This window comes from Lepisosteus platostomus, chromosome 1 (genome assembly GCF_059453375.1).
Source record: "Lepisosteus platostomus isolate fLepPlt1 chromosome 1, fLepPlt1.hap1, whole genome shotgun sequence".
NCBI lineage: Eukaryota > Metazoa > Chordata > Actinopteri > Semionotiformes > Lepisosteidae > Lepisosteus > Lepisosteus platostomus.
Window position 1 is genome coordinate 51,079,779 of NC_142611.1, and position 26,127 is coordinate 51,105,905.

Below are 26,127 nucleotides of genomic sequence, written 5' to 3' on the forward strand. Positions count from 1 at the left end.
CAACGTTTCAAAAATCCTCAAAGATACTGGCAAATCAGTCCAACGGACTTGTTGAGGATCAAAATCAGAATGAACCCAAGATACCTAACAAATTCTTACCTGGGTTTTGCACATGCTCTGCATCAGTCTTTATCAGCTAGGTTATCTAAGGGACTACACCTATAGTGAAGCCAAAACACCAAGCAAGGTGGAATACAGTAGATCTATGTGGGTCCTTCCACCAACTAAGTATTTCTACATAATAAAAAAATAATAAAAAAAATGTTGTGAGTTTAAATTGTTAAATTTGGAGTAAGACCTTATTCAAAATGTTGTGTGCATCTTTGGTCAAATTTGTCAAAGGAGAGCAATTAGATGGATTCCTGTTCTTACATTAGACGTTAATGTGACCCAGGTTTGAACGAGTTCCACTACAGCACTGTCAATAGCCCTGCTATGCGAGCCAGCTCTATGTCCAAAAGTGTCTGCATTGGAGCTCACAGCAATTCAGAGTAAAAGCTTTGTCAAAGCTGGTGCTTCAACATGATATTAACTTCCCAAAGGTCACGTCTTTCAGTATGGTGTCTATAACAAACTTTCAAAAGACAAAGCCTAGGCAAAGATTTTCTGCATTTTAAGAACACTATTAATTAAGCGAAGTAATACAGTTCAGTAATCCCAAAGCAGAATCAGTAAACCTTTGCTTTCTATCACACCTTGGTGTGATAGAGGCAACAACACCACTAATGCCATTTTTGTATCAACTACAATGGATTTTGATCAAACACATTATGATGACAAGCCAGCAGCTATATCATCCTGCAGCTCTCAAGTGGCAGCCCACTGAAGCTGAACAGGGTTGAGCCTGGTCAGTACCTGGATGGGAGAACTCCTGGGAAGCTATGGTTGCTGCTGGAAGTGGTGTTAGTGGGACCAGTGGGGGGTGCCCTCCCTGTGGTCTGTGTGAGTCCTAATGCCTCAACATAGTGGTGGGGACACTATACTGTTGTGGGTGCCGTCTTTCGGATGAGACCGAGGTCCTGACTCTCAGTGGTCATTAAAGATCCCCCGGCATTTCTCGATAAAGTAAGGAGTTATCCCAGTGTCCGGGCCAAATTTCCCCCCTCAGCCTTTACCGTGGCCTCCAAATTGGCCCCATGTGTGATTGGCTTGCACTTGCCCTGCGATGGACTGGCGCCCCGGGCAGGGTGAACCCTGCCCTGCGCTCGTTGCTTGACGGGTAGGCTCTGGCTTCCCGCGACACTGTATGATATAAAGCGGTTTGGCAAATGACATGACATGACATTATGATGAAAAACTTTTTTGAAAAGTAGTATGTAAGAAAAGAGTCTCCAGATCTGAAGTATAAATAGACACAAAAAGAGGTAATCATTTGTGACTCTTCACTTTCAGTATTCACAAAACTGACCATTTTGTGAATATTCCTGTATTATTATTCCTGTAATTAAAAAGTATTCCTGTTTTATTGCAATAGTCAGTTCCCTGAAATATGATATATGATGATGTATTGTGTCTAAATTACCTATAATTAATTAATGAAGTATTTTATGATTGAATTTATTTTAATTGCTTTGATAGTCAATTAAACCTAAAAATGCTTGTATAGCATAATCTGTATTTTTACAATTGTAGAACATTGCTGCCCTCTGCTGGCTATAAGAAACCATTTACTTCCTTGTCGGAATGCAGTGTACAGGTTTTGACGTGCAGTTGCAAAGCTTGCTACACACATCATCTTAGTGACTGCAGTAATTCCTCAGTTACTTTTAATTCCTCCGTTTAAACTTTTAAGTCTATTTTACTGACTTAAAGGTTTGACAAGTGAACAGAAAATTATACATGAACATATTACTACTGTATGTCCGTCTTTCGGATGAGATGTTAAACCGAAGTCCTGACTCTCAGTGATCCCCAGGCATTTCTTAATAAGAGTCGGGAGTTATCCCAGTGTCCGGGCCAAATTCCCCCCCTCTGCCTTTACTGTGGCCTCCAAATTGTCCCCATGTATGACTGGCTTGCACTTGCCCTGCGATGGACTGGCGCCCTGTCCAGGGTGTACCCTGACTTGCGCTCGTTGCTTGCCGGCTAGGCTCCGGCTTCCTGCGACACCGTATGGTATAAAGCGGTTTGGCAAATGACATGACATTTTACTATGTTCCAAGCACAATGCAAACGTAAAAGTACTGTGGAAGTATATTGCTGTAGCAGATATATTTACTAAATTATGAAAGGATGTATTATTATCTTAAATAAAAGAACAGTGATGATTTATAAGACCTAAAGATTGTGAAGAAATTAAAAGACCATTGTTCTGGGAGCTGACTGAAGTTTCACAAATATAATACGTTTCTACATTTCCATCCATATTAGTAGATGGAAATGTGGGTCTACCTGAAGCATTTTATGTACAAACACGGGAAAAGTAACAAATGAAAAAACGTCATCTGGCCTACCTAACTAGTTACATTGCTAATACTTGAACTTAAAGGGACTAGGGTACAAGGTACCAAAGCTTGGCTAGATAACCTGTTTCAAAATCCCACCACCCTACCTACCCACTACACCCACTACCTTTTTGTGTAAAACAGTATTTTCTCTTAACAGCCTTTAATGAATCCAAAAATCACTGTGTGCCATTTTCCTGTATATTGCAGACAAGACTGTTGTATACGTAAATATGAGGGTTGCATCAAGGCCTGATACAAATATTCCTAATCTTCGAATGTACTGACAATCATGGAAGTGCATCTGAAGCTGAGAGCAGCGGGTACTACTTTACCCAAAGGGTTGGGGGAGTATGGAGCAAGCTGCCCCGTCTTCCTGTTGAAGCCGTTACTCTGGCCTCTTTCAAGAAATAGCTGGATGGCATCCTTGGATCAATTGACTACTATCAAATGAACTAAAGGGGTTGATAAGGTCAATCTTACTTTAATTATTCCCATGTTCTTATGAATAGTACACACTTGCTAGCATCAGCCTGGCAGGAAGGAATACACTCTGATCGAGTTCAGAGGCCCTGACCCTGTAATAGGAATTTTGTTGCTTGTGATGCTGGGCACCTGGATGATACTATAGAGCACTCCACTGAAAAAATATTATATTGCTGTACTGTATAACTAGGTATTTAATGCCATTAAAGATTTTTGTGTGTGTTTGTATATTTTACCATCACATTGCAGTGTTATTTAAAATGGTTCTTCTTTTGCATTTGTTCAAAGTAAAATGCTGCATCTTTAATATTTCTAGAAAGTTCTCCAACGTCAAAAACATTACCAGGTTGTTTGGCATTTCAGTTCTATGTACTGGATCTTTTATCTACAGTAATAAAACGTGTATGCAACATATTATACAATACCATTATCATTAACTTTTAGTAAACCTTAACTGCAGCTCTGTGAAGATACCCCTAACCCCCCCCCACACACACACACACAAACAGCACGAATGATGAAACACACCTAATTCGTTGGTGCTGCGTTTGTGCCGGTTTTTGCCGTTGAAAGTAGCGTGTGCTGCTTTCGTTTCTGAGATATAACACCGTCTTTTTTCGGGTGATCACGTGACCATGCACAGCGACCTTGACCTCCAGTGACCCCGTCAGCCGCGTTCAAGTGCCGGGTTACGGGTGCGAGGATAACAAGTCTGGAGTTTTGTTTCTCTGTTTGACCGGGTGGGACGCGACGGTGGATTTTGCATTTAATACCAGTATCTTCTGTGCGTTTGTGTGAGCAGGAAAATTGAATTTGTCACGAATATCATGCCCTAATCAGAAGAGTTTCGGGTGTAACCTTCAACACTAGCAAACAATTGCATGATCTTACACAGAGGCTTTAACGAGTTTGTCTTAATACTGTACTTCAAACCAGTGTCCTTTTTTTAAATCTGAAGAAGTAATCAGTTTCGCGCTCTTTCCTTCTTAAAAGAGTGTAAAGATTCGACCTGTTTCGCCAGCCACATATTTAAAAAAGCTTAAATTTGCAACCTAATAAACAGCAAGACCACTGTTGTACTTTTTGTGCAAAGCACATTCGTCAACTTGAAAAAGAACCAGGATGTTTTTTAAGAGACACTACGTACAAAGTCGACACAGTAAGTTCATAATAACACATCCGAGAAGCAACATTGAAAAGTCTGCTGTCTCACACATGCAGACCGCGGCAATATTGGAAAAATGTTTTTATTTTCACATAACAGAAGTGAAAATATATCTACATTCTTTAATAAACTGTCATTACCCACGCGTTTGTGTTTGCAGGATTCTTATGCGCAAACATGAAACGATTAGCTCACAGTCCTTTTATCTTTATGTTTCTGGTCAATCCTTGGTGTAGAATACAGCGTGAGGGCACACCTTGACCTCTGAAGACAGAAATGAGCGCCTTTGTTCGATCGTCATATTTCTCCCAGGTGAAGTTGTGTCTTTTGCAGTATGCAGTGTAATGACCCAGGACATGCTTGCTTGTCCAGCTCTGTGAAGTTGCCCCCCAACAAACAGCACAAATGACGAAACCCACCGCATTCGTTAGTGCTGCATTTGTTCCGGTTTGTGCGTTAAAGTAGCGTTTGTGCTGCTTTAGTTTCCGAGATATAACGCCTATCTATGGCGTGCCTATCTATAAGGAAGTTTACAGGTTCCAACGTACTCGGTACTTTAACTCCTAAATGTGATGAAAACAATGGGTGCAATTTGTTTTCTGGGTATGTCTGGTGGGGTGGGGTGGATGTTTAAATATTGTAAAAAAAAATCTGGCTGTGACGTAAATAATCATCAAGGTCACGACCACCAGACCTTTCAATTGTGATCTTTTGATCAGTTGACCCCAGCCTTTGCACTAATAAACATTACATTTAGGGAGGAGCTACTATGTTAGTTCATTGGGTTAGATGTTTTTTCTTTTAATTTCTAACCATATTCTCGAAAACGTATTGCTTGTGTACTGCTTTTATTGGTGAAGAGACACTTTTGCTGTATCCTGACAACACCAGTTTCCAAATTACCGCTGGTACAACACGAGTGCCCATACTCACATTTTTAGGTTTTAGGCTCAAGATCGATATAATTGAACAATAAAAAACAAAATTGAAAGCACAAGTATAATAATATAATGATTATAGACTTTACATGTATATTCACAAGTACAAAGCAGAAGTTGTTTCCCCTACCTTAAATATACGATTTAATTTGATTGATTTAAATGTATTAATTACAGAAAACAGTGGAGACAGTTATATTGCAAATACAAAATGTATTTCGAAGAATATGGGACATTGTGAATAAATAAAGATGTTAAAAAAATAAACCGATGTTTAGTTATTTTGCAAATAACTAAAGCATTTTAAAATGAGTAAAAAAGCCGATCAGCTTGAACAGCTCTCAGACCCGTGATTGGCTAAACCCCCGAACAGTCCGGGCCGAAACTGAAATTGAGCAAGATTGAGAACCGACATTCTGATTGGGTAAAGCGCCACAGCATAAGTTCAGAGAACATCTAGATCCATTGGAAACTGCAGCCCTGGTTAACCATGCTGCAGCACGCTGGATATACGGTAACACGTCTATCGGTTTCCAATCTAAGAGAAGTTGTACTGAGCTCAAGACTGAATAGCAGACAAAGAATGTCATGGCATCCAAAGCGCCTTCTCGACTCAGATAGTGTCACGATATGTGTGCGCGCACATCGCGATACCAGCTGTGTTACTATGGGTTACTATCGCGACTGGTGCTCTGTCATGACATGCCAAGATAAAATGTCCCCACCCCCATGTCGCGACATGAAGTTCATATATCGCGATATGACAGGTCACTATAAAAAGCCCCGCCCGCATGTCGCGACATGAAGCCCATATATTGCGATATGGAATGTCAGGATAAAATGCCCCCACTCCATGTCGCGACATGAAGTTCATATATCGCGATATGACACGCCAGGACGAAATGCCCCCGCCCCCATGTCGCGACATGACGTTCATATATCGCTATATGACAAGCCATTAAAAACGCCCCGCCCCCGATGTCGCGACACGAACCCATGTATCGCGATAGGTCACACACACACACCCCCGCCCCCAAGTCGTGACACAAAGTCTATATATCTCAACACAATCTGTGTATATCGTGTGGTGATAGGACACCTTGGGTGCGACAGTGGCGCCAGTGTGCCATGTAAGCAAGGCACCAATCGTGATAGTCGTGAGTCATATGCCCGTTGTCGCAATATATACTGACGCAGCCCCTATCATGACATGCTGTTGAGGTCTTGTCGTGATGACATCCCATAGTTATGCGTTTGGCAACAGCGTGTCATGGTAGGGAAAGAAGGAAAACATGCCTTAGAAAATAAAAACTATAGATTAACAAATATGGTGATTTTACATATATTACAACCACAGTTTTATGTCATAGATGGTTAACTTGTTGGCATGTGTCATGTGTTAAGTATTATTCACATCTTAGGTACGGCGACCATATTTTGGTTTTCAAAAAAAGAGGAGGGGTGTGTGTTACACTGTTCAAGGAAAAGTACAAACGCTACTTTCAACTGCACAAACCGGCAAAAATGCAGCACTAAAGAATAAGGCGGGTTTAATCGTTTGTGCTGTTTGTAAGGGGGTAATTTCATAGAGCTCTTAACTGCTCTTGACTTTTATGATTTAATTATTTTGTAAGAATAAATATGACCGATACCCTATTTTATTTGGTAGTGGTGCATACAAGTAATTCACTTACTAAACCTTCCCATACGAGAATGCCTTAAAAAAAAAAGTCATGTTTTTTTTTTTCAGTTCCGCAGTGCGAGATGTCCTGGGTAAATTCTGTGTAAACCTTGCTCCTCAGTTTCTTTACTTTCCCACTAAGTTCTCATGCTTCTCAGGCAACCTGAAGCACCGGGGTCCATTAATTAGACCGCCGACAGCGGCAGGCCGTGGAGGTGCCGACAGACAAGAACGCAATGCGCTCTGATAATAAATAATCGCCTTCACAATAAAAACTCTCCAGTTGATTTACTGCCGGCATATCAATCCAAGCTACTAACAGGGAGCAGATAGCAGATCAGCAGGATATTGGAAGAATTTCAATAATAATTCACACTTTCAGGAAAAAAACTAAATTGAGAACGGTTAAAAACAGAATCATTTGTCTTTTGGTAGATGGAAGGTAGCTCACAAAACAAATTGCTTTGCAACAGCAGTACAGCACCTACACTTAAGACTTCTGTGATCAATTTAAACGCCGTATGCTAGTGTTGGGACCTGCAAGCTCAGTTTGCCTTATGAATTATGACCTGAACTGAGAAATCTTTGGATTAGCAGCATATACTGTATTTCTGTGGTTTTGGTAAGTCTTCCTGCAGCTTATTAGTCTTTTAAAACTTTAAATCAAAACATCAGGTTACATTTCAAACACAAGGAGGCTTTAGTTCTAAAACTGTCCATAATGCACACTCCAAACAAAGGGTATAAAAGGAAAAACATGTTGTTGATCCTAGGTTTTTAACCTAAGTAAGCAGTTTAAAGTTGAACAATTCAACTATTTTATTCAACATTGATGCCTGAGCTAAACGAACAGATTTGTCTCTGAGAGATATCAATAGGCAGCACAAGAAATGAAACTCTATGGATACAATATCTTCACAGATTTGATTTTGCTCAAATTTGATTTGATAAAAATCTGTACCTTTTATGTTTGGAATTCAGTGGTTTGCAATTCGATGTCCAACAAATTACAATCTGCAATTCATTGTGCTTAAAAAAGAGTAACACCAGAATCAGTCTGGGATCCAGAGAGAAGTTCTAAAAACTAAATTTTATATTGCATTTCTTTCATTTAAGATAAACATAAATCCTCCTTCGTATCTGGGAGAAATCATAAAGGATTCCCTTGAACTGGTATTTGGCTCCCGTTTCAGTTGGAACTAAGAATGAAATATAAGTAAATCACAAAAAAGAACACAGTTTTTAAAATTTTGGTCTATAGTTTAGTTTACTGTGAATGCTTTACTTTTGGGAGGTTCTTGTTACTGTGAATAAAAAGCAGTAAAAGGTTCATTTAAATTCTAAGTGACTTAATGTGTAAGGTTTTGTTCAACTTCACCCTCTTATGTTGTAAACAACTTTCATTTGAGCTTTGGAGCAGTGTCAAGTTATGTTTCCATTTGGTTGTTTGAAATTAAAGGATTTTGAGGTGGCTTAAAAATGATTCCTCCTCAATTTGGCCAACAGAGAAAGGCATTTATCATTTTACTCTTGGCTGACCAGACTGTTCTTTATACAGTTGGTCACAAAGCTGTAAGCCAAGCACAAAAATCACAAATGAAATAAAAGCGACAAAAAAAAGAACAATACAGCGCTAGAACTTCTTAACGTTATTAGAAAGGAACACTTGCATGTTGTTTTCTTTCTTGAACTCAATATTGTGTTGTGATGAACACTGAATTATTTGAAATCCACAGACCTAGGTTAAAAAATCCCCCTTTTGGGACATGAACTCCTTGGTGGGCAGACAGAGAGCTCAGTAAGCTACAGTTGCTGAGTTGCTATGTAGTTTATGGAAGAATTCAGTAGAATAGATAGTAGTGAACTGGCATTGGTAATTGTGAGATTTAATGGGAAACTAAAACTCTAAGAATACTTATTCTTTCCTGATTTCAAATGCTCTTTAGAAATCCATGATTGCTATTAGACAGGTGTACAAACTTTAGCTACTTCTATGCAACAGCGATAAGCGTCGGGTTACCTGCTCAAGATTACAGACCTTCAATGTCTTGGCCATCGCCTGTGTTCCTGTCTTTCTGCTTGATTAACAGTAATCCTTCAACAAGATGCAATTACGTATTGTTGGCATTAAAACTACCATGGCAAGCAAATACCTGCCTGATCTATTACTGGCTCTCCTACTTTGATAAGTACCCGAGATGAACGTAGATTGGTGCTGATTAAAGGAAAGAGAGTTTTGACTGCCCGTAGGAGCAAATGAGTCATTTCACCGAGTGTGGCCATATAAAACAAGGTTTCTGCAAAAACTGATAATTTCAGAGCTCACAGTGTTAAACAAAACAATCCAAATCAGCAACACCAGGGAATCCAAATGTTTTCAGGTGTCAGTCCCAAGGCACTTAAAACCCACATTAGGAAAGGATTTGTTCTACAATTGTTTCAACGTATTGTATCAGATCTCTGAATTACTTGACGTGGTCCACTATATTTTCACTCCACAGAGCAGGCAGCACCTACAATATGCAACTCAATCAGCATTAATTCATTTTACTATATTTAAGGAAAGAATGTTGATTTATTATTTTCAGATTAGGTGGATTGCAAAATATTTATTTAACAAGTAACATTATGAAATATGAATGAATTATTATTAAACCATTTAGAGTGTATGATTATATTATGTAATTTGTACAAACGGGCCAAACATTTGTTTTAATTTTTGAGACCACAAAAATGTGTCACTGTTTTTTTTTTATAAGTGGCCTGCATCTTTAGTCACACTACAAACAAGATATGGCACCCATTGCATAAATCACAATCTGGAAAATAATGAGAGAAAAAAAATAATGTTCTCTAAGTAGTTGGCAAATAATCATTGTGGGCTTTGTGAAGTGGAAGATTTTTTTCTACAATTTGAAGAAAACCTGTACATTTCCAAACCATAGATACATTTTAGAGGTATGGGCAGTTACCAAAAAACACATTTCTATACAAAAACTATACTTTCTTAAGGTGGCTTAAATATTATGGTGATTTAAACACACCCCTCTCACATCTATTTTACTTCCTGAACATTATGCATTATAATGTAAGTGGTTCTCTTTTTTTCTGGGCTCAGAATAGTAACATTTCAGAAAGGCTTCTTAAAGCTCAATGACAGGCAGGGGAACTGATGTGTGTTACAGGGAACTGGTGCAATTGATTATTTTTATCAGTGTAAAGCGCTGTGCTTGGATTGTGGAAATTTACATTTAAAATAAGCAAATTCCTCTGTAAGGTAGCTTTATAAATTGTAAAGAAAAAATGTAAGTAAATTAATTCAGATCCCTGAGTGATGTGAAGGAGTTAAGTAAAAAAAAAAGGGTGGAAAAAAACTATAAACTCTTCCTACATCAGCTCCAGATCTCTATGGTTTGGGTCATGGCCACTTGATATTAACCAACACTCACGCAAAGACAATTTCAGGGTGGGAAAAAATAACTTTGCTTTGTAAGCACTGCTTCTCAACATCACACAAACTTGATTCTTGAAGAAGAGTGAAATTTTCTAAATAAATAATTGCCCTTTACATTTTTTAAGCAGCAAGCTCCTTCTGAAAGCAGTAGCTGTTTCTTTTCGCCACCCCTGAACAATGAAGAAGTAATTGAAATGGCTAGAAAATCTTTTGGCAGTTAATTTGTCTGACGTTTGGAAATATCGGTGTGGAATACAGCTGCAAATGTCAACCATTAAAAAGATCTGTCAGGAAGCTGCTGTCCACAAATGCAGAAGTTATAAAAAGATACACGAACGGAACAAAAGAAAATTTCAAAAAGGAGAAAAAAATCTCCTTAATTACTTATATGTGTAGTTTTTTCACCCCAAAGAATATCAAAGTGTCTTATAGCTAGGAGGGGACCCACTTCATCCACTATGAAGGGCATCCCACTGGGTGATAAATGGCAGCCATTCTGTACCAGCAGTCCCATCACAGCCCCCGCAGCAAATCAGATAGAGAAGTGAAGAACCACTTCACTGATTGAATTGGGGGGGAACTTTTAAGAAGTTCAAAATATACAAACCCACAGTGAAATAAAGGCAGGACTTCAGGCAGAAACAGAGTTAATACCAATGTCTCATCTAAAGGACTGCCACAGTGTCTCCAGGCACCATGCTTGGGCATTGGTTTGGAAGTTGTAGAGAGTCTCCTAGTCCTCATTGAATGTGATAGTAAGAGGTTAGCTAAACCTTCCTTGTCTCTCTGAGTTAACTATATTAGTGGGTTGCTTCTGCTGGTGAAGAAAAAGGTTAAGGTTTTGCTCCTGCCACATATATTTTACAGTACGTAATACTGTACAAATCATAGACCATTTTTGAACAGCTGCTCCAAATTAAAAACAGGACTGTGGATTAGCAAGTAAAAGTTAATACAAATTCACAATATTTTGCACACTATTTTGTCCCAAGTCAGAAAAAGTGTTTTCAAAGCTATCCAGGTTTTTAAAAAGATTATTAGATCAAGGATGGAAGAATTTTTGGCTGAAGATGGGACTTTTTCCTTTTGATAGATTTTCCCCTTCTAGACTGAGGTTTAACTCTGTGTTTATATTTTTCTTGCTCTGTAAGCAGCTCAGCTACCCATCTGATAGAAAGACTTAAGAAGACATAGGGTACAGTACAGTCAGAGGTCTGACAGAGCTAGTCTTCTTTTACAATAACTATCATTACTTTGTGTGTTTCCACCTTTGTTGATCTGTGAACATACCATTAGTACTGACAGGACCTGAAACTCAAATAGTGATGCCCATTGTGAAGGAATGCCTGCACCACGCGCGGGAAGACAAAAGCTCTGCTTACAACCCGCATGCTCAATGAAGGGAACTGTAGCCAGGAGACTGACCACAGGCTCTTGAGATCATAAGTTAAGATGTCATTCTGGCCTTCTGGAGGAAGCCCTGTGAAATGATGGAGTGAACAGAGCCAGCCAGCTTCTAAACCTGACAGCATGGAAGATGAAAGCCAAAACAAATTTACTACAGTATACTACAGATCCCCTTAAGAACTGGATATAAGAAGCACAAACTGGAGATATTTGCAGCATTGTTAACACTGGAACTAAAGTCAAGGGTCGGACTGAATAACGTGATACTATCATCTCACTGTGGAAGTCCCTGGAGCCTCAAAGTTGGTCATTCAGCAAGAAGTACAAGCTGGAGCTAAACACCATCCAGTAGTCCCACAGGACTACCACAGGTCCAGTCTGACTGCACTGGTGCCTAAAAGGCCTAGAAAGACTAAATGGCTTACTCATGTTTGTAACCATACTTGGGCACTACAGTATGTGGTTTTGCTACACCTTCTGCAAGTGTAACGAATACGCTCCTGTGTATAACACAGCCGCCCAGTCTGAGGGAGTTCTCCGGAGACCCGGGTTCGTGCCCAGGCAGTGAGGGATGAACAGGCAGGGCAGGAGCGGCAAGGGCGGAAACCCCAAGAACCATTACACAAGCTAAATAAAAGATCTGTATTTGACACTTATTAACAAAGTCTGGGTGGACAAACCAACTGTCTGACTTTGAAAAGCCAGATTCATCTCCACCCTGGATTTAACTAAAGTCTAATGGTAAGTTCCACTAAAGAAGAGAGGTCATGATAAAAAAAGAGATTGTATCAATGTACAATATCAGTTATTGGACTACACAGGACACCTACCACCTTCAAAGACCCAAGGACAGACAACTTAGGAAGCAGAGAAATGGGCTTAAAGGAATTGATCACCCATTGCATCCACAGCCCTAAATGGAAATTGCTTTCACCAAGAGTACAAACAGTGCCAGATTCCCTTTGGGAACTCAAAATGACCGCCAAGCTGGAGAAATGTACCATCGGAGTCAGTGAAGCCAAGTACCTGAGGTATGTGATCAGACAAGCCCCAGGAAAGAAAAGGGGAATCTATACTAAATTGGCATTGACTGGTCAACCAGGCCTTCCTAGGACAAGGAGCCATAGCAAAGAAGGGCAATACTGAACACCTTTCCAGAGTGCAGTTGTGCTGAGGAGGGTGAGTGACCGCATGAGGGGCACAGCCACTGACGGACTGTATATTGGCATAGGAACCCTGTGTTTTCTGGAGAGTTAGACCAAAACTAGAAGGTTCCCAGAAGGTAAAGTAATAACAGCATAGCGGTTTGATCTGGGGTTAAAGGTGAAACAACGATTCAAAACATCTGCCTTAGATGGTGGAAGTCTTGAGTTCTTGAAAAGAAACGTTTTCAAAGAAAGGACAAAAAGGACTTTAGATTTTTCCCCCTTTTGGAGTGAGGTCGGGTGGCATAGTGGCACAGTACTTAGAATTGCTGCCTCACAGTGCTAGGGGTCCTGGATTAGATTTATCCATATATATAGATTTAGTGAGGCGCTATGTACAAGTAGTTCTCCCCTTGTTCACGTGGGTTTCCTCTGGGTGCCACAGTTTCCTCCCACAGTCCAAAGACATACTGGTAGGTTAACTGGCTTCTGAGAAAATGGGCCCAGGTGTGGGAGAGAGTGTGTCCTGCGATGGACTGGCACCTCATCCAGGGTGCATCCCACCTTGCGCCTTGCTTGACAGGACAGGCCCTGCTCCCCCATGACCCTCAACTGGATCAAGCGATTAGAAAATGTAGATGGGTAGATGGTAGATGGGTGGATTGATGGACTAAGCTCTGGATGCTGTGTTTTTTATTTATATTTGGCTTTTCTGGAGCTGGAAACAGCTTAGCCTCCTAAGAGGATGAAAAAGAATAACAGTCCGAGCTCTAACAGAACTAGTCCCCTTTTATCATCCTAAGCATTATTTTATGGGCTGTCTTGTCTTTTACGTTGGCAACAAACCGCTTGTACCAAAAGGACTTGTCAGCTGGTGTGTTTATAACTCACAACCCATCAATTAAAAGGTCCACCAATACCTCCTACCCCAGGGATATCTTACAATATAATGCATACAGAGCATTACATTTTTTTTGTTGTGGGCTTTTTACCTGGTAGAGTACAGTACATTCAGGTGAGCTGTGTCATGGTGCTTGTTTCTTGAGTTGGCCAAATTCCAGTGGGCATTTTCTTCAATTTCTCCTTGTATTTCTACTTGAACAACTGCCCCTTTAAGAATCTTTAGAGATTTTTTAAACTTACTCATACACTCACAATAACTGTTGTTGAAACCGAAATCTTAAGGCTAATGGATAATATGTTCTACACTTACTTTCACAGGATGACGTCCTAGAAGAAGAATGAATGTTTCATGCTAAGGAGACTATTATCAACTTAATGCCTTGCAAAACATGCATTGTTTGAGTACAAAATTCAAAAGGTGAAAACAACAAGATTTCTGTCTGTCTGTCAGTGCCTGCAACCAGCATATTATCCTACCTCCCATCTGGAGAACCAGGAAGGACCCTCCTTGTTCTGGCGGAGATCTAATGCAGCTTTTACTTTTTGTCATTCCCTGTCAATATTCGTAACGAAGCTTAATGCCTTTCTTGCAAACACAAAGAGTCAAATGAAGCCCACATCTCTGAAATCTGATCAAAGACAAACAGGGCTTTTAGCAATCTATTAGAATATAAAGGTTGGTGAAAGTTTAACTTGCAGTTTTGACAGAACCTGATGCTTTACTTTGATTTAGTTACATTTGATTATTTACTTAAAGCTACAGGTGATACATGAAAGACTTTCTGTCCTTTTTGAGTCTGTTTCCTGAAGAAAGGGCAGTAGCTCAAGTTCTGTCTGTGAATTAAGTGTCTACATCAGAGACGCTGTGATAAATGAGTTCTGGGCTCCAACGAGGTTGGAGACCTGCAGCACAACCACTGCAGTTACCAGACATGACATTCATGAATGCCGATAATGAGACGATAGAAGATCAGATCTACATGCTAGAAATCAAGGGTCTCAAACCCTCAATTCCTGGAGGGCTTTGTGTCTTCTGGTTTTTATTCCAACCTAAATTGTCCAGTAAAAAATTGAACTAATTCTTGTCTAAATTAGTCATATGTAGTATTTTTCTTAAAGCCTTTAACTGCTGATTTCACAACACAATCACTTCGCTAAAAGTACAGCTACCTATAAATCATCTAGAGCTTCGTTAGAATTATTGCTATTATGCAGCAAATTAACTAATTAGGCCAATAATGTGAGAACTTAGTGGAAACAACAACCAAAAGAAACTTAACATTTCAGGAAAACCCCTGGTATGAATTATTATTTTACAAGAAACCGATCTAATTAGTAATTTATTTGAAACCAAATTAATTAGCCAAAGCAACTTACAGTACATTTGCACCCATTTATACAGCTGGGTATTTTACTGGAGTAATTTGGGTGGCATAACTTGATCAATGATATAGACAGTGTTTCACATGGGACTTGAACCCCTGGCCTTCCAGTTACAAGCACATGTACAGTATACAGTACTGTATATTTATTTTTATTAAAACACTGCAGGCATAACTAATCTTCTTATGCAACAACTCGATGTAAAGCATTCTGTACCTGCACTCCAGACAAAAGCCTGCACCACTGCAACAAAACTAGAATGGGATGGGAAACAATCTTAGACATGACAATATTTACCTGGCTTCACTGACTGTAACATTTCAATTTTTGTAACATTTGTAATCCTTTATTTGACTACATAAGCCAACCAAAAACAATTTCACATGAACAATGACCTGGAAACAGTTTTCCTCAACAATACATTTAGTAGGACAGTCTAAGGAAAGTGCCCTACTAAATGTACAACAGTCCACCCAGAATTTCACCCATGATCCTCTGGATAGGAGCACCCTAGTCGGTATTCCACACTGCTGCTATTTACGGTGAACTAACAGAATAATATGTGTCTCTGTGTCACACTACATACCTTGTAGGGCTGTCTGATTTAGTGTGATATGGCTTGGTCAGTACAGTAAATATATCATCTGGGTTTGATGGTAAAAGTTTTAGAAAACACCCTAATGTTTATTAAGCAAGCAGTGCCAAAAAGTTACTTCATAAAGACATCCCAAAAACAAATTGCTTCCGCTAGAATATTAGTGCATGGATACCGTGCTTGGTGGGGGCACATATATATACAGGGATAAGATTTGTCCCCAGAAGAAAGCAATCCTATTCATTTAAACAGGTCTTCTTCTCTTCTCTGGCTTTCAAAGTGGACCTGCGTTTTACCTTACAGAAAATAATAAGGAACAACTGCTTGTCAGAAAGCTACTTGTTTCTCTTTTCAACCCTCCACAGTCTCCAAATACTTTTATATCCTTGAAGGATAATCTTTCAATACAAGTGAAAAAAATCTTGTCTAGGCCATCCAGACATAGCGCCGGCAGGATGAATTGCGTGTTCATTCAAAAAGACACCAGTCTTGGCCCAATTACGATAGTGTTAAGAGTTTCCTTCTAGGCATAGCTGCTGACATCTGTCAGGTAACCACCTGTATCATCCTTTCGCTCTGCATCTAGATTATATTTCATGTTTTCGCTCATAACTCACGGAAGGAAGAAGCTTTTTGATCAGTTCTGCCCCCATAAGGTAAATGTATCCATGAGGTAAATTTATCTTGGGCATAAACAGATAAGCTCCAAATGAGTTTATTTCAGGTAACCATAAGTTCTCATTTGAGGGTTTTATCAAGGCTCAAGGGGCACACAGTTTTGGGGGTAAACAATAAGAAAGTAATAGTATACGGAAAGCAAAATAATCCAATATTGAAAGGGTTCTGTAAGAACACACATCCAACCATTTTCTAACCCTTTCTTTCAATGCAGGCTTTTGTGGGAGCCAGAGCCTATCCCAGGCAAACAACAGACACAAGGCAGGAGGCACCCTAGCAGGATACCAGTCCAGCGCAGGGACCTTGGGAGGAAACTGGAGCACTCGGAGGAAACCCACATGAACACAGGGAGAACATACAAACCCCACAAAGACAGCACCCCAGGAACTGTACTCAGGGCCCCAGTGCTGTAAGGCAGCAAAGCTAACCACTGCACCACCGCGTCGTACTTGGTAAGAACTGAATACATTTCCAATGAGAGGAGGCCATTGGTTTTTCTAGCCGGTTTGGTAGATAGTAGCTAATTGATCCATGGATCTCATCCAGCTGTTTGTCAAAGAAGCCTTGGCTTCGTTAAAAGGCCTGGGTAATTTGTTTAAAAATCCCACAACCCTTTGTTCACAGTTTTATATACCCTTCCATGTAGTTTCCACTTGTGTCCTCTAGATTGTGTTTTGCTGTTCATTCTGAAGACACTGGTTGGATAGACTTTGTCAATGTACAGCAGAAATGTTTTTTTTTGTTTGTTTCTACATGTTTATGCTATTTAAACTGTTACATACTGCTTTTTAATTTTAATCGTTTTTAATTTTAGTTTTAAGTGGACATCAATATGTTAGATAACTGACTTGTAAAGTGCCCTGGGTATCCTGATTGTTAAATACATTCATGGTCTGTGTGGAACAAAATGTTTATGTTGATGTGACTTTGCCATGTTTTACAGATGAGTAATTAGAAAAACAAACCATAAAATAAAAATACGAACAACTCCACTCATGCTTCTGCGAAATGTAATTTATGAAATTATTATACAGTAACATAAACAGGAAAAAAAGACTATGTAGAGTAATAAAATCACTATTAGAAAAAAGTATATGCATTTCCCGATGCAACCAAAGAAGTATTTGTATAATAACTCTTTTCCAGCCATGGATTTTCTATTGAAACAAACTGTTAAATTTTTTTAGCTAAATTATTTACTGAGATGTTAAATAATGACATCATAAAAATGTTTTAATATACAGCAACGAACACACTAAATAAACATATAATAGCTTTTCGAAGCTAAACACATCACTGTGGAAACCCATTAACGTTTCTAGCGTCTATGTCACGATCGTAATCCCTCTTCTTAAGGGCGCTCTGGCTCTTTCACAGTTTAGTTGAATATGTGCACCTGTCTCCTATCCTGCCCCTCCTTATTTAAGCCTGGTGCTCTCACTATTCCTAGCTCTGCAGTGGAAGATGGACGCCCGGAAGCCTGCCTACCAGCGGGTCGTGGAGTGACCCGACGGTATAGGTTTCACCACAGCGTCCTGACCATCTGGGTCAGCGCCTGGCCTCGTTAACCCGTGTTTAATTCCTCGTCCCTGCACTGGACCCAGCTCCAGTTTTTAAACCGGATCACCCGGCTCTGGACTTCGCCCTGGATTTTCCTTCAGATTCCCTTGGACTTGTTCGCCATGGCCACGCCTCCCCGGACACCCGTTCACTGTCGTCACGCCCCCCTGTTTGTCAACCTGCCCAGTTCCTTGTCATCTCCTCCCCGTGTCCGTTTCCACTTACTTCTGGATTATACCATCTGCATAAGGTCCTGTACAATGCATCGTTACAGTCTGTGTGGCCTGTAGAGTTTGCATGTCTCTAATTACCTCAAAATGCTGGAGATATTAAGACATATAAAAAATAACAACCAGGAAGCGATGAAGTCTAACAGTTTAAGAAATATAATACAATGTGGTAACAAATCTGAATAACACAATACTTGTGTAAAGTTCAATAATCTCCAAATACTGTAATTACTTACTTACGTATGATTCAGTGAAAGCCTGTATTTTGAAGTAACAGTGCAAACACTTCAATAGCAAATTTCTGAACACCTGGTAAACCAAGCTCTATAACGGTTAGGAAAAGTTGCCCTTTACGTGTTTAGCAATACTGGGGCATTAGGAGCACAGGAGGGTGAGCGCCCCCTACTGGCGCCTCTAATACCTCTTCCAGCAGCAAAGCAGCAGCCTTAACGTTTCCCAGAAGGTCTCTCATCCAGATAATTGTCCAGGCACAGACCTACTGAGCTTTAGTGGGTTGCCAGTTGTGGGTTGCAGGGTGATATGGCTGTTGGCAAATTAGTAACATTTTAATGGTAACATGGGCAGTGTGGTAGCACTGTGGCTAAGGATCTGTGCCTGTGGCTGGAAGGTTGCTGATTCGTATCCCGCGACCGGCAGAGGAATCCTACTCCGTTGGGCCCCTGAGCAAGGCCTTAAGGGCGCTGTATAAATGGCTGACCCTGCACTCTGACCCCAAGCTTCTCTCTCCCCGTCTGTGTGTCTGTGTGTCTCATGGAGAGCAAGTTGGGGTATGTGAAAAGACAAATTCTTAATACAAGAAATTGTATATGGCCAATAAAGTGATCTTATCTTTTATAAAATACTCATAACATGGTGAAGCAACAGACAAAGCTCAAACAGCCTGCTATTTTAACCATAACTCATTTTAGACAGGATATGTCTATTTTGAAGGTCCCTTGATCCTGCAAAAAACTGAAAGGCAATACATTTTTAAAAGCCAAAAATAACCAATAATTTATTGGACATACTGTAGACCGCAACAATAATCAGTAATGTATTGGACAAAGAAGGTGTTATTTTCATTCTTCACAACTATCCTTGGTTTCAAGGAAGTTGATGCTGAATGATTCAAGATGTAATACAGGTGACACAACTGCTTTTACACCTGCTTTTTCAGCAGAAGAAGACAGACAAGGTGGGTTTAGCTAGGCTCACAGTTCTACATTCAAAGAATACAAGACTGAGAACATCCCATTCACGGCAGCAGTGTTACCACTTTGTTGTCTCATCTTTTTAGATCTCAGAAGCAAGGCTGGTCCTGGTCAGTACTGGGATGGGAAATCTCCAAGGAAGTCCAGACTGCTGATGCAAGTGGTGTTGGTGGGCCAGTAGGAGGAGATGCTTCCTCTCGCTCAGGATTTTCAAATCAGTGCTCCAGTATGGTGACCGGGGACACTGTACTGTTGGAGGTGTCATACTTGGGCTTAGATGATAAACTAAGTTCAAACTACTTAACTCAATGAACATCCCATGACCCTTTTTAAGTAGTAGGAATGTTCATCATAGTGTCCTGGCTAAATCCACTCTGACAGTGCACAATCTGGCCTTCCTAAATTGATCCTTTCATTCATTTGCTAAAGCTGTTGTTATAGTGATAATGCTGTAGCCGCTCTTGGTGTACAGTAGCACTAGGAAGTTGAGGAAAGGAAGTTGCCCCCTCCTATTATATAAAGTAAAGGCATCCTTTGGCACGAATTGTGCTATATAAAAGGAAAGACAATTATTTTACATCTTAAGGAGGTTGGAACATTAATAAACACCTTATCCTCCTCCGACCCCTGACGTGATGAATATCTTATCTGAAGAACAAACTTCTCCCAAAAAATCATTCGGATCAAAAGAATTAGACAAAAATGGAAACTCGAACCAGAAGACACATGGGAACTAAAAGGAAAGTACATTTAATAAATGAGTATAGGAATCCCTTTTTTAGACAAGGAGTCATGGGTGTCTGGAACAAGCTACCAAGCCATGTCTTCAAAGCTGATAGCCTGTCTTATTTTAAGAAATGGCTGAATGAGATCTTTAGATCAATTAGCTGCTAGAAGCCAAACGAGTTTGATAGGAACAACTGTCTCTTCTTGTTTGCAACCTTTCTTATATGCTTATGTTCAAACATACTACAGAAAATGACACAGAAAATCTTCTCACAGCCATCATGCCTAAAATGTCCTTTATTTTTCCACAAATGCTGTGCAGCTGGGGAGGCCGCATGAGTGTTTCCTGATATATGAACTGAGAGAGACTTCCATAACTTATGTTGTGGTTTCTTCAAACAGTTAAAACTATTGCAAACTCAGGAAAATCTACTTAGGAACATTGATTCAACATAGTTCTGGGCTAAGTATCTCCAAAAAAACTTTCCAAGATGGCAGTTAGCTTCTGTTCTGACTTCTGTAAATGTGTGAATTAGAGGAGACACTCACTGGTACACTAAAATCATAGTACAAAAAACATACTGGGACCATACAGGAACTGGGAATCTCAAGGGGAAAAGGAGGTTAACTACAGAACATTCAATTACAGAAGACAAATCAATCTTTTTTGTTTTGCTATGTATACTTTTTGTGGGAATTATGTTTTTTTCTGTGCTGAAAAAGCCAAAAGCATCTCCACATTTTCAGCAAAATATTGCCACTCTCAAAACCCTATAGAAGCCGCCAGGACAAACATTTTCATTCATGTGGAATAATTAATCTCTGTCACACTTTAAAAGGGAGAAGGGCTCTCAGCAATATGCTTCTTGGGCTCATTAGGCCTCTGCTGAACAATCCGGAAATAAATTTATGAACTGAAAAAGAAAACGCTGTACAACAACTAACTCCGGACTAATTAAGCATTATTTGTGTTGGCCTCTGCCCAAAACTGATATTGAATCAAGCCCCTACAAGAAGCTAAATTTATGTAACTGTAATCTCTTTATAGAAAGCCAAGGAAGCCATCGAAGCAAAAGAGTGCTTCTCCACTTCTCCAAATCCTCCTGTGTTTCCACATTATCTTCCCTACAAATTGAACCAAGGAATACCTCACTATTTAGGTCCTACAACTTAAGGTTATTAAGTACCATAGTTAAAGGTATCATTAAAATTTCTCAACTTTTGATTTCAAATTTCTGCATGTTCAGCAACCTTCAAAGCACGATGATCATTTTGGCTGACATAAGTGGAATGGTTCATTGCTCTTGGGATTCTGCTTCTTGATTACACAAAAAACACCAGGAGTCTGGGAGCCAAGTGCAGGGTTTGGTCTGGTTTAAACTGTTAAAATGAGGTTATCGGTGATTATTAAAGGGGCAGGGTGTGTTGTGCTGAGACTCCATCATTCCTGGGCTGGTTGGGAATGAGGCTGCAGGCCGAGTCCATCCAGAAGTGATGTTATATCCCGCCACAACACACACCCTGAAGTGCGTAATTCCTATTATACAATGACTCTTTTCAGAACACTGTTCCAGCAAATCTTAGAAACAAAATTAATTTAACAAACACAATCACAAAATATCCTCTGACAATAAGAAACAGTCACACTTGACAGCTTTGTAGCACAGTATATAAATCTGCCAGTGCCGCACCTGGTGATGATTTAAGGTTACTGGAACTTCCTTCATGATGTTATGGCAGGATAGCATTATGGGTGCAGTCCCAGAGTGACTTATCAGAGGTCAGCATTGTATACATAAATCATAATTCAAAACTGTATAATCTATAGTATCTGCACAAACTTTACCTGGCTGATGACAGGAGAAGGGAAAAGAAAGAAGGGCTTTTGCTTATTAAAATACATGATGTATTGGGCAGTTCAATCGCTTAATGGAACTGTAAGTGCTACTCATGTTACTTTCTCATAACCTGGTCTGAAACGATGTTTCAAGATATGGAGGCTTATCTGTGCACCATAAATCAAAATGTACTAATAACCTTTGCTTGAAAACAACTTCTTCTCACACCTGGAGAAAGCTCAACAGAAGACTTTGTGCCTTTCCTTCTGTTTCAATGTGTAATTAACCTCGAGTTGTTGCTATGCTCTGACACAACCACTTTACCAGGTTCAAAACAAAGAGGCAAATAAATGCCTCAGAATGCTTTCTGTTGTGTTGAGGTACAATATAGCAAATTGTTAACATTTCAAATTAAATTCTCAATAAAAATAAACCAAGATTTCATTTTTTTTTATTCGGTTTCCTTTACTAATTAAAATGGTTTGCTTCAGCACATTTGATTTAAAGTGAATTTTTTTTTTATAAGACCCGAAAAGACCCTGCAAGAATAAGCCAAGCCAGGAAAAAGCCAGCCAGATGGTACGGTTATCCTGAGCAAACAAACAGCTGCTCTGATAGAGCTGTAACCTAAGCTAAGCCTCAGCTTTATACTGGATGAAACTGGGACGTGTTTCTCGACCCAGTTGTGCCCCCACGTCCCCCAGCTGGAAAACGTAGCAGAAACAGGAAACCTGATGGAAATGGGATGCTACATCCCAAGGGGTTGGGGTGTGTGTGTTTAGGGTAAAGATTTTGTTAATGAGGAAAGGGATTTTTGTGTAAAAGAAAAAGCCTGACGCTTACTTATAGCTCAAATTACAATAACGATCATTTAAACTATGAGGGCTCAGGGGTCAGGGTATCCCACAGTTTTTGCTTTTGTGAAGGCAGGAAAGATTTTTCAAATTCAGGAATTTCACCGATGTATGGAGGGTATTTCACCCAGTGTGGCAGGAACAGCTCAAGCTAGTTTATACTGACAGAGAATTAAGTTATTTTGAAATATTTCCATCAGCTGTGCCACAGTCTAATACCACAACACACATACATACTGTATCGGTCAAGCACACAATTTAGAGGAAACTCAAGGCATTTTTGTCTTTCTGTGAACAATATAGATTGTAAGACTCAGCTATGCACTGGTTAATTTGTTATTGCTTTAACTATCACTCTGTGTGGTTTCCACTAACATCTCAGTAGATGTTATGTTTTTCTATCATATACAGTATATGGAAATGTACAGTAAATTATCCATCCTAGTGTCTCATAGTTTATTATATAAGTATTCACCCCTGTAAATAAATAATTGGTAGAAGCCATTTCTGTCACTATTGTTATCAGTATTTTAAGATATACTATACAGTATCTCTACCAGCCTGGCAAAAATGGAATGGTTACTTGGCTCTAAATTAAAGTTAATCAGAAATGTGTCTCTTAGGTCTAATGGGTCTCATTTGGAGGAGACTTAAATCTGTGATCTAACTTTGTAATTAAAGATCGCTGGCATTGTTTGTCAAAGTAGGGTTGCTAACCCTGGCATTCCTTCTAAATGCACTTGGGGCTCAACCTGGTCTCTTTAAATGTATTCTTTGATTCATTTGTGTCCCCTCCTAGTTGAAGCACTTTGAGATCTTTTGGGATGAAAAACGCCATACAATATAACTGATTGTAATACAATTGTAAATTCCTTGGAAAAAGAAGATGAAACTAACATGAAAAATTATTGTCATAAATTACTCTCTTTTTCTCTCTAAATAGGGAAGTGCAGTCAGAAAGACCAAGGCAATTTATTTAAAAGGAGGAAAAGATAATCACAGTAGGTCATTTTTATAGCTATAAAAAAACCTGTGTTCTGTATGAATTATTGAAGCATGCAGAAACTGAAATATATAATGATAAAAAATCATGGGAATAGTCAGAAATAGGCAAGAGGGTCATGATGTAATTGAAAGTGATCTTATATACTATAACTCCTTTATAAAGACTACAGGTGAAGCCGTAAAGGTATTTACTGTATTATCCCTATTCACTATTGTTCAAAAAGATATACATTTTTACATGTTGTAAATGTTTTTTGAATCATAAGTTATAGTATATGTCAATCATATACAGTAATATATGATTTTTATTTTGTCAGATAATTTCCTCAGCGCATCTAATCAATATAATCAGTCATAATACTGTATGTGGCAATGGTTGCTTGAATGTAAAAAAAAAAGTACCCTTGCTTCAAGAACATTTTTGTATGCAGGAGCAAACATACACTACAAACCATAAAAACATACAGCCAGTGGAGTTAATTTAGCCCTTGATTATCCACTCTACACCTCAATTTGAGGCAAACCACTTTTAAAAGGAAGAATAACTATGTGTCAAAAGAGGCAATGGAATATGCCTGTGAACTGACTGCATTTAATAAAATTATCAGGAATCTGTTTTGCTTTTTGTGATAAATTTGTTCATGTACTGTATAGCAACCTTTCCTAAGGTTAAGTCAAATTCGGCGGACACAAGCATAAATCGCTTTGAAGTAAAAAAACACCTATGAAAGAACATACATGTGAAAAACCAACCATTTCTGCTGCCAGGACAAAACTTGTTGATCCTTCTGAGTTAAGGCAGATCATTCATATGGATGGAATGCATTTCGAAAACAGGGGGAAGGGGAAGAAGAAGAAGAAAAGGGAAGAAGCTGAGAAAGATGAAGAATAAGTGGCCATAGTTGTAACATGTTTTATTTATTAGTTCTTTTTTTTAAAAAACTGAAAGCACAGCACAGTAGTACATACTACTAGACCATAGAAGTAAAAAAAAAAACCTCACACAGTAAATTGATTAACTGCAGCCAAGAGTAAAACCAAATTATAGACTAAAAGCAAGATAGGAAAACAATCTTTAAGTAAGTTTTCAAAATTGGACACAGTCACAGAGTCAGTAATGGATGTGGGCAATGAATTCCACAGTCATGAAGCTGCACACGAGCGGGCTCTGTCTCTCACTGTTTAGAGCCCAGTCTTGGAATGAGAAGATCTCACATTAAAGGTTGCACTGTACTCATGCAATAACTCCTTAAGCTAACCTGAAGACAGACTGTCCAGTGCCTCAAATGTAAGCAAACGTAGGAACCTTAAAATCCACTAAATTTCACAGAGAGCCACAGCAATTTACATGAAGATACTGTATATACTGAGGCCCAGTAGGTTAAGTTAGCACACGCAAGCCACAGAATTCTAGATATAGCAAAGCCTACTCAGTACCTTCATACTGTATATGCCCCAGTAAGGAAGGTACTACAGAAGTCCTATCTTGTGGAAAGATTATGTCATTTTTCAAACAGGCGGAACAAGAACGTTATCTGACAGCACAGGGTTAAAAACAACACTAAGCTTTGGGACTTCGATCAAAGTCCGCACCAGCCACAACACTGAAATCACCAACTTTGCACGGCTGTTGTTGGGAGCCAATAAGCATAACCTGTCTTTTCACAGCTCATCTTAATACTTATTTTTAACCCTCATCTTAATATGAGTTGGCTGTGAAGTGACGAAAATTAAACAGCAGTAGCATTGAATTAACGTAGTTGTTAATTAAATGAGTATCATAAGAATAAAAGTGAAACTGAGCCCACACCAACATATAAACCTGACCAAAAAGCAACATACATACAGTATGTGAAAAAGTAGTAGTGATACTCTTACAAAGACCTGAAATTTTTTAGGTGCACAATACTTACAACACATTTCTCATTTTTGTTAGTTAATGAGATGGAACCTTAAGCAACCTCAAAAATGTCGTGAGCACTTCAAGCGGTAGTCAACAAATATTTTCCATAGGACTGAAGGCACACTACAATACTTTCTAAAGTAGGAATAATTTCAGCCATAATCAGTGACTTCAAACAATAATCTTTTTTCTTACTTTTATTATCCTTTTACATTTGAGTAAAGAAATATCTGAAATTATATACATGATAAAAAATATGTATTTGGCTTTTCTAAATAATTACATTTCCTCTTCTGTATTTTATGTGTTGTAATTCAGTTTTGTATACAGAACATCCATTCTTCCAGATTTGCCCTTTCAGAGAGTTCAATCCATTATCAATAATATCATACCTGTACCTCAATCCATTCATTCATTTTCTGACTATTTCGAGGGGGAGCTGGTGCCTATCCCAGCAAGCAATGGGCACAAAGCAGGATACACCCTGAATGGGATTTCAGTCCATCACAGGCCAGACACAC

General features: G+C 39.2%; 1 protein-coding gene across 2 annotated transcripts in view; it reads right to left on the minus strand.

Moving 5' to 3' along the window:
- Nucleotides 1-26,127, minus strand: part of LOC148678079 (ADAMTS-like protein 1) — a 210,388-nt gene that overhangs the window by 117,556 nt on the left and 66,705 nt on the right. The gene's annotated exons all lie outside the window — the stretch shown is intronic.